The sequence below is a fragment of the Bufo bufo genome, chromosome 2 (genome assembly GCF_905171765.1).
Source record: "Bufo bufo chromosome 2, aBufBuf1.1, whole genome shotgun sequence".
Lineage (NCBI taxonomy): Eukaryota > Metazoa > Chordata > Amphibia > Anura > Bufonidae > Bufo > Bufo bufo.
The window spans coordinates 78,215,572-78,226,348 of NC_053390.1; positions in this window are offsets into that span (position 1 = coordinate 78,215,572).

Sequence of the window (10,777 nt, forward strand, 5' to 3'; positions counted from 1 at the left end):
TGCCATAGTTTACAAATCTTCTGTAGCCTAAGACACTGCAGTCTCTCTGGGGCAAGATGAGCCTAGATGAGCTGCCTCTGGGGTACACATGGCTTGGAGGCGTGGGAGATGGATCGCATGTACCCTCATTCCTCACTCTTTCTAACTAGCTTTGCCCCTCCTTTGGCAGAAAGCCAGACAAGCCCACCCCTACTGCTGCCAAACACTGCCAACCATACCCCATCAGCTGGTAAACAAGGTTTGCAGCATGACATTACATTACATTGCATTACACTATAAACCATTTATAATAGTAGTACCCCCAGGTCTGGTGTACTACAAATACAGTGACAGACATAGAAATAGAGTTCATCATGTATCATAGGTGTATTTCAATTTATATATTTGCCCTATATACCAGTCACGGCAGTAAGTGTTGGCACACCTGAAATTCTTCCAGAAAATGAAGTATTTCTCCCAGAAAATTATTGCAATTACACATCTTTTGTTATACACATGTTTATGTCCTTTGTGTGTATTGGAACAACACAAAAAAACTGTGAAAAAAGGGCAAATTGGACATCATTTCACACAAAACTCCAAAAATAGGCCAGACAAAATTGTTGGCACCTTTTTAAAATTGTGGGTAAACAACTTTGTTTCAAGCATGTTCAAACTCACCTATGTCAAGTAACAGGTGTTGGTAATATAAAAATCACACCTGAAACCAGACAAAAAGGGGAGAAGTTAACTCAATCTTTGTATTGTGTTTCTGTGCCACGCTAAGCATGGAGAACAGAAAGAGGAGAAGAGAACTGTCTGAGGACTTGAGAACCAAAATTGTTGAAAAATATCAACAATTTCAAGGTTACGAATCTATCTCCAGTGATCTGTCCTGCAGGCTTAGGGTGCATCAATGTCAGCGCAAACTATCCGTTGACATTTGAATGAAATGAAACGCTATGGCAGGAGCCCCAGAAGGACCCCACTGCTGACACAGAGACATAAAAAATCGGTGCCCCTGCTACGTTGGCGACTTCCTCCTCCACCGGCTCTGCCTCGTGCTTCCACTGAGCCCCCGCTGTCAGGTGGGAACGCCATTAGTAGCACCTCTACCAGCGTTCACTTGTACTTGCGCATCTTCCGTTCATGCTCCAGTGACGGTGGTAAGGACGGCACGTTGTCATTGTAGTGGGGATCCAGCAGGGTAGCCACCCAGTAATCAACTCGGCGGTCACTGCGCAGGTACTGCAGCATGTAGTCGCTCATGTGTGCCAGACTGCCCAGAGACAACGACAAGCTGTCCTTGGTGGGAGGAGTATTGTCTGTATCGTCCCAGCCACGCTCCAGTGATGCCCGTGAGCTGATTTTGGTGCCACCCTGCTGTGAACGCATGATCCCTGTTCCTCCTCCTGTGCCACATCCTTATGCATCAGCGCCCGAAGCATTTTTTCAAGGAGACATAAAAATGAAATAGTAATGCTGAGGAAGATGTCACGACTAGTGATGAGTGGCAGGGGTCATATTCGAATTTGTGATATTTCGTGAATATTTTGATAAATATTCTTTGAATATTAGCGAATTCGAATATTCTACTTTTTTTTTTTACTCAAAATTCGGCAAGGTAATGATCGCATAATATGCAAATAATATGAGATCAATACAGGCGTGGGTGAAAAACGATTATATAGCACTATAGAATATAGTGCTATATATTCGTTTTTAGAATATTCGTAATTTTTTCCATCTGAGCACATGATTCCTCCCTGCTTCTTCCTTGTGGGACAATAAGTAATTGGCCCACAAGCAACTTAAGTAGGGAGGAATCTTGACTTCAGATGGAAAAAATTACAAATATTCTAAAATACGAATATATAGCACTATATTGAACATAGTGCTATATATTCGTTTTTTAGAATATTCAGCATTTTTTTCCATCTGAAGTCATGATTCCTCCCTGCTTAAAGGGGTTGTCCGGGTTCAGAGCTGAACCCGGACATACCTCCATTTTCAATTGGGCAGCCCCCCTGACTTGAGCATCAGAGAAGTTCGTGCTCCGATGCTCTCCTTTGCCCTGCAATAAATTGCACAGGGCTAAGGCATTTTCTGGAGATCCGGTGATGTACCGGGCTCTCCATGGGGCTGCCAGGAAGCCCGGTGATGTCACCGGCACTCATGGGTGGGTATTAGCGCTGCCCTAGCCAGTAAAACGGCTAGGGCAGCACTAAAGCATGCCCATCACAGCTGGTGACGTCACCGAACACACTGCCGGGCGGAAGCTTCCGCCCGGCAGTGTGTGATTGTAAACAAAAGAGCCTTTGCCCTGTGAGATCTTGCGCAGGGCAAAGGAGAGCCTCGGAGCATGAACTGCTCCGATGCTCAAGTCAGGGGGGCTGCCTGGGTGAAATTATGGGTATGTCTGGGTTCAGCTCTGAATCCGGATCTTATCACTGATGGCGTTAACCAATGCACACCTGATTTTTTTCGCCACTCGTTTGTGCAGGGCAGGCATGGCCCGCCTGGAAAAGTGGTGGAATTTTTAAAACTCTCCATCTCCACCAGACGGAATGGAAGCATTTCAAAGGCCAGCAATTTAGAAATGCTGGCATTCAGGGCCAGGTCTCACGGGTGGGTAGGGGGGTACTTCCTCTTTCTCTCCAGTGTTTGGGGGATGGACAGCTGAACACTTCCATGGGACAGTGTGGAGATGCTTGGTGATGGTAGTGGAGGTGGTGGTGTTGCTGCCACATGCTATGTTTGCGGGGTGGCAGGTGCCCCTGTCGATCCAGAGGGTGAGGAAAAGGCCGAGACAGCCACAGAAGAGGGAGCAGGAGGAGCCTCTGATCTTTTGTGGTTCTTGAGATGTCTGCTCCACTGCAGCTCGTGCTTTGCAGTTAGATGCCTGGTCGGACTCGTGCAGGTGTTGCTCAGGTTTAGAACATTTATGCCTTGCTTCAGGCTCTGACTGCACAGCGTGCAAACCACTTGTGTTCTGTTGTCAGCACATTGTCTGAAGAACTACCATGCCAGGGAACTCCTTTGCGCTAAGTCTCTTCGCGCGTTGAGCAGTAGCAGGTGTGATGGCTGGGGGGGCTCTGCTTTTGCACCTTGCTCCCTCTATTGCTGTGCGGCTGGCGCTTCATGACCTCCACCTCTTTCTTCTCACTGCACACGTCACTGGCATGACCAGCGTATTTTTGAGTCGTTTTACCTCACACTCTCCCCTCCTTTACCAATAAAGACACAACTCCTCTGGTGGATTTTATTGGCCACAGCAGTCATTTTATTAATAATAATGATTTAAGCATAAATAACATATAACATAACCAATCCAAGGCCTTCCCATTTGAAGGCCCCCCGCCCAAGAAAAACGTCCCCAGAACACAGAGAAAACATGTCCAGTACGGAGAGGGTCCTTAGAGCCCCGTAAAAACCTGACGGGTAAAATCCTGCGCCCTCAATTAAATTACCTCCAGCCGATAAACGCCAGCTCGGAGGCAGAAACGGTAACCATGGGCAACAACCATGGGGCAGATACCCGCCATATCACACCCCAACATCCAATACCTGGGGAGTCCAGAGCCCCTTTGGCTCCCTCCCCACCATGCCAGAGCAACCATAACCACCAACTCCAAGGACCCATCCCTGCCATGGCCGCTATGACAATGCCGTCCCTGCTGGACCAAAATCCACCCAGAAACCACACCAACATTGACCGACGCTAGCTTCCCTTCCACAACCAGCAGTCCGACGGGTGGGTGGGAGGGGGCTGCTGCAAGACTGCTGTCCCACGTGAGATGGCCCTGTTCCCGCTTCTCGCTGCCCTTAACCACCTCCGGACCGCCTAACGCAGGATCGCGTTCCGGAGGTGGCAGCCCTGCGCAGAGTCACGCATATATGCGTCATCTCGCGATGGCCGAGATTTCCTGTGAACGCGCGCACACAGGCGCGCGCGCTCACAGGAACGGAAGGTAAGAGAGTTGATCTCCAGCCTGCCAGCGGCGATCGTTCGCTGGCAGGCTGGAGATGTGTTTTTTTTAACCCCTAACAGGTATATTAGACGCTGTTTTGATAACAGCGTCTAATATACCTGCTACCTGGTCTTCTGGTGGTCCCCTTTGTTTGGATCGACCACCAGAGGACACAGGTAGCTCAGTAAAGTAGCACTAAGCACCACTACACTACACTACACCCCCCCCCCCGTCACTTATTAACCCCTTATTAGCCCCTGATCACCCCATATAGACTCCCTGATCACCCCCCTGTCATTGATTACCCCCCTGTCATTGATCAACCCCCTGTAAAGCTCCATTCAGACGTCCGCATGATTTTTACGGATCCACTGATAGATGGATCGGATCCGCAAAACGCATCCGGACGTCTGAATGAAGCCTTACAGGGGCGTGATCAATGACTGTGGTGATCACCCCATATAGACTCCCTGATCACCCCCCTGTCATTGATTACCCCCCTGTCATTGATTACCCCCCTGTAAAGCTCCATTCAGATGTCCGCATGATTTTTACGGATGCACTGATAGATGGATCGGATCCGCAAAACGCATCCGGACGTCTGAATGAAGCCTTACAGGGGCATGATCAATGACTGTGGTGATCACCCCATATAGACTCCCTGATCACCCCCCTGTAAAGCTCCATTCAGATGTCCGCATGATTTTTACGGATGCACTGATAGATGGATCCGATCCGCAAAACGCATCCGGACGTCTGAATGAAGCCTTACAGGGGCGTGATCAATGACTGTGGTGATCACCCCATATAGACTCCCTGATCACCCCCCTGTAAAGCTCCATTCAGATGTCCGCATGATTTTTACGGATGCACTGATAGATGGATCCGATCCGCAAAACGCATCCAGACGTCTGAATGAAGCCTTACAGGGGCATGATCAATGACTGTGGTGATCACCCCATATAGACTCCCTGATCACCCCCCTGTCATTGATTACACCCCTGTCATTGATCAACCCCCTGTAGAGCTCCATTCAGATGTCCGCATGATTTTTACGGATGCACTGATAGATGGATCCGATCCGCAAAACGCATCCGGACGTCTGAATGAAGCCTTACAGGGGCGTGATCAATGACTGTGGTGATCACCCCATATAGACTCCCTGATCACCCCCCTGTAAAGCTCCATTCAGATGTCCGCATGATTTTTACGGATGCACTGATAGATGGATCCGATCCGCAAAACGCATCCGGACGTCTGAATGAAGCCTTACAGGGGCATGATCAATGACTGTGGTGATCACCCCATATAGACTCCCTGATCACCCCCCTGTCATTGATTACACCCCTGTCATTGATCAACCCCCTGTAAAGCTCCATTCAGATGTCCGCATGATTTTTACGGATGCACTGATAGATGGATCCGATCCGCAAAACGCATCCGGACGTCTGAATGAAGCCTTACAGGGGCGTGATCAATGACTGTGGTTATCACCCCATATAGACTCCCTGATCACCCCCCTGTCATTGATTACACCCCTGTCATTGATCAACCCCCTGTAAAGCTCCATTCAGATGTCCGCATGATTTTTACGGATGCACTGATAGATGGATCCGATCCGCAAAACGCATCCGGACGTCTGAATGAAGCCTTACAGGGGCGTGATCAATGACTGTGGTTATCACCCCATATAGACTCCCTGATCACCCCCCTGTCATTGATTACACCCCTGTCATTGATTACCCCCCTGTAAAGCTCCATTCAGACGTCCGCATGATTTTTACGGATCCACTGATAGATGGATCGGATCCGCAAAACGCATCCGGACGTCTGAATGAAGCCTTACAGGGGCATGATCAATGACTGTGGTTATCACCCCATATAGACTCCCTGATCACCCCCCTGTCATTGATTACACCCCTGTCATTGATCAACCCCCTGTAAAGCTCCATTCAGATGTCCGCATGATTTTTACGGATCCACTGATAGATGGATCGGATCTGCAAAACACATACAGGCGTCTCCCTGGAGCCTTCCAGGGGGGGTGATCAATGACTGTGGTGATCACCCCATATAGACTCCCTGATCACCCCCCTGTCATTGATCACCACCCCTGTCATTGATCACCCCCCCCTGTCATTGATCACCCCCCTGTCATTGATCACCCCCCTGTCATTGATCACCCCCCCTGTCATTGATCACCCCCCTGTCATTGATCACCCCCCCTGTCATTGATCACCCCCCCCTGTCATTGATCACCCCCCTGTCATTGATCACCCTCTGTAAGGCTCCATTCAGACATTTTTTTGGCCCAAGTTAGCGGAATTTATTTATTTTTTTCTTACAAAGTCTCATATTCCACTAACTTGTGTCAAAAAATAAAATCTCACATGAACTCACCATACCCCTCACGGAAACCAAATGCGTAAAATTTTTTAGACATTTATATTCCAGACTTCTTCTCACGCTTTAGGGCCCCTAGAATACCAGGGCAGTATAAATACCCCACATGTGACCCCATTTCGGAAAGAAGACACCCCCAGGTATTCCGTGAGGGGCATATTGAGTCCATGAAAGATTGAAATTTTTGTCCCAAGTTAGCGGAACGGGAGACTTTGTGAGAAAAAAATTAAAAATATCAATTTCCGCTAACTTGTGCCAAAAAAAAAAAATTTCTATGAACTCGCCATGCCCCTCATTGAATACCTTGGGGTGTCTTATTTCCAAAATGGGGTCACATGTGGGGTATTTATTTTGCCCTGGCATTCTAGGGGCCCCAAAGCGTGAGAAGAAGTCTGGTATCCAAATGTCTAAAAATGCCCTCCTAAAAGGAATTTGGGCACCTTTGCGCATCTAGGCTGCAAAAAAGTGTCACACATCTGGTATCGCCGTACTCAGGAGAAGTTGGGGAATGTGTTTTGGGGTGTCATTTTACATATACCCATGCTGGGTGAGAGAAATATCTTGGTCAAATGCCAACTTTGTATAAAAAAATGGGAAAAGTTGTCTTTTGCCAAGATATTTCTCTCACCCAGCAAGGGTATATGTAAAATGACACCCCAAAACACATTCCCCAACTTCTCCTGAATACGGCGATACCACATGTGTGACACTTTTTTGCAGCCTAGGTGGGCAAAGGGGCCCATATTCCAAAGAGCACCTTTAGGATTTCACAGGTCATTTACCTACTTACCACACATTAGGGCCCCTGGAAAATGCCAGGGCAGTATAACTACCCCACAAGTGACCCCCATTTTGGAAAGAAGACACCCCAAGGTATTCCGTGAGGGGCATGGCGAGTTCCTAGAATTTTTACTTTTTGTCACAAGTTAGTGGAAAATGATGATTTTTTTTTTTTTGATTTTTTTTCATACAAAGTCTCATATTCCACTAACTTGTGACAAAAAATAAAAACTTCCATGAACTCACTATGCCCATCAGCGAATACCTTGGGGTCTCTTCTTTCCAAAATGGGGTCACTTGTGGGGTAGTTATACTGCCCTGGCATTCTAGGGGCCCAAATGTGTGGTAAGGAGTTTGAAATCAAATTCTGTAAAAAATGACCTGTGAAATCCGAAAGGTGCTCTTTGGAATATGGGCCCCTTTGCCCACCTAGGCTGCAAAAAAGTGTCACACATCTGGTATCTCCGTACTCAGGAGAAGGTGGGGAATGTGTTTTGGGGTGTCATTTTACATATACCCATGCTGGGTGAGAGAAATATCTTGGCAAAAGACAACTTTTCCCATTCTTTTATACAAAGTTGGCATTTGACCAAGATATTTATCTCACCCAGCATGGGTATATGTAAAATGACACCCCAAAACACATTCCCCACCTTCTCCTGAGTACGGCAATACCAGATGTGTGACACTTTTTTGCAGCCTAGGTGGGCAAAGGGGCCCATATTCCAAAGAGCACCTTTCGGATTTCACAGGTCATTTTTTACAGAATTTGATTTCAAACTCCTTACCACACATTTGGGCCCCTAGAATGCCAGGGCAGTATAACTACCCCACAAGTGACCCCATTTTGGAAAGAAGAGACCCCAAGGTATTCGCTGATGGGCATAGTGAGTTCATGGAAGTTTTTATTTTTTGTCACAAGTTAGTGGAATATGAGACTTTGTATGAAAAAAAAAAAAAAAAAAAATCATCATTTTCCACTAACTTGTGACAAAAAATAAAAAATTCTAGGAACTTGCCATGCCCTTCACGGAATACCTTGGGGTGTCTTCTTTCCAAAATGGGGTCACTTGTGGGGTAGTTATACTGCCCTGGCATTCTAGGGGCCCAAATGTGTGGTAAGGAGTTTGAAATCAAATTCTGTAAAAAATGACCTGTGAAATCCGAAAGGTGCTCTTTGGAATATGGGCCCCTTTGCCCACCTAGGCTGCTAAAAAGTGTCACACATCTGGTATTGCCGTACTCAGGAGAAGGTGGGGAATGTGTTTTGGGGTGTCATTTTACATATACCCATGCTGGGTGAGAGAAATATCTTGGCAAAAGACAACTTTTCCCATTTTTTTATACAAAGTTCGCATTTGACCAAGATATTTATCTCACCCAGCATGGGTATATGTAAAAAGACACCCCAAAACACATTCCCCACCTTCTCCTGAGTACGGAGATACCAGATGTGTGACACTTTTTTGCAGCCTAGGTGGGCAAAGGGGCCCATATTCCAAAGAGCACCTTTCGGATTTCACAGGTCATTTTTTACAGAATTTGATTTCAAACTCCTTACCACACATTTGGGCCCCTAAAATGCCAGGGCAGTATAACTACCCCACAAGTGACCCCATTTTGGAAAGAAGAGACCCCAAGGTATTCGCTGATGGGCATAGTGAGTTCATAGAAGTTTTTATTTTTTGTCACAAGTTAGTGGAATATGAGACTTTGTAAGAAAAAAAAAAAATCATCATTTTCCGCTAACTTGTGACAAAAAATAAAAAGTTCTATGAACTCACTATGCCCATCAGCGAATACCTTAGGGTGTGTACTTTCCGAAATTGGGTCATTTGTGGGGTGTTTGTACTGTCTGGCCATTGTAGAACCTCAGGAAACATGACAGGTGCTCAGAAAGTCAGAGCTGCTTCAAAAAGCGGAAATTCACATTTTTGTACCATAGTTTGTAAACGCTATAACTTTTACCCAAACCATTTTTTTTTTACCCAAAAATTTTTTTTTTTATCAAAGACATGTAGAACTATAAATTTAGAGCAAAATTTCTATATGGATCTCGTTTTTTTTTGCAAAATTTTACAACTGAAAGTAAAAAAAGGCATTTTTTTTGCAAAAAAATCGTTAAATTTCGATTAATAACAAAAAAAGTAAAAATGTCAGCAGCAATGAAATACCACCAAATGAAAGCTCTATTAGTGAGAAGAAAAGGAGGTAAAATTCATTTGGGTGGTAAGTTGCATGACCGAGCAATAAACGGTGAAAGTAGTGTAGGTCAGAAGTGTAAAAAGTGGCCTGGTCTTTCAGGGTGTTTAAGCACTGGGGGCTGAAGTGGTTAATAAACCCTACATCCCTCCCCTAACGTCCCCACACCCCCCATCCTTGCAAAACCCATTAAACCCGAGCATCCCAACTCACTCCCTCCAAACCCCTGTCATGCCAGGCCTACCCCCAGTCTTGCAGCCTTAAGTCCGGCCTGTGCTTAACCAGAGTATTGTCGAGTCGTTTTACCTCACACTCTCCCCTCCTTTACCAATAAAGACACAACTCCTCTGGTGGATTTTATTGGCCACAGCAACCATTTTATTAATAATAATGATTTAAGCATAAATAACATATAACATAACCAATCCACGGCCTTCCCACCTGAAGGCCCCCCGCCCAAGAAAAACTTCCCCAGAACACAGAGAAAACATGTCCAGCACGGAGAGGGTCCTTGGAGCCCCGTAAAAACCTGACAGGTAAAATCCCGCGCCCTCAATTAAATTACCTCCAGCCGATAAACGCCAGCTCGGAGGCAGAACCGGTAATCATGGGCAACAACCATGGGACAGATACCCGCCATATCACACCCCAACATCCAATACCTGGGGAGTCCAGAGCCCCTTTGGCTCCCTCCCCACCATGCCAGAGCCACCATAACCACCAACTCCAAGGACCCACCCCCGCCATGGCCGCTATGACAATGCCGTCCCTGCTGGACCAAAATCCACCCAGAAACCACACCAACCTTGACCGACGCTAGCTTCCCTTCCACAACCAGCAGCCCGACGGGTGGGTGGGAGGTGGCTGCTGCAAGACTGCTGTCCTACGTGAAATGGCCCTGTTCCCGCCTCTCGCTGCCCTTTATAAACCCTACACTCCTCCCCTAACGTCCCCCCACCCCCCCATCCTTGCAATAACCATTAACCCCGAGCATTCCAACTCACTCTCTTCAAACCCCTGTCATGCCAGGCCCACCCCCAGTCTTGCAGCCTTAAGTCCGGCCTGTGCTTGACCAGCGTATTGTCAAGTCGTTTTACCTCACACTCTCACCTCCTTTACCAATAAAGACACAACTCCTCCAGTGGATTTTATTGGCCACAGCAGCCATTTTATTAATAATAATGATTTAAGCATAAATAACATGTAACATAACCAATCCAAGGCCTTCCCACCTGAAGGACCCCCGCCCAAAAAAAACTTCCCCAGAACACAGAGAAAACATGCCCAGCACGGAGAGGGTTCTTGGAGCCCCGTAAAAACCTGACGGGTAACAGCCCGCGCCCTCAATTAAATTACCTCTAGCCGATAAACGCCAGCTCGGAGGCAGAACCGGTAACCATGGGCAACAACCGTGGGGCAGATACCCGCCATATCACACCCCA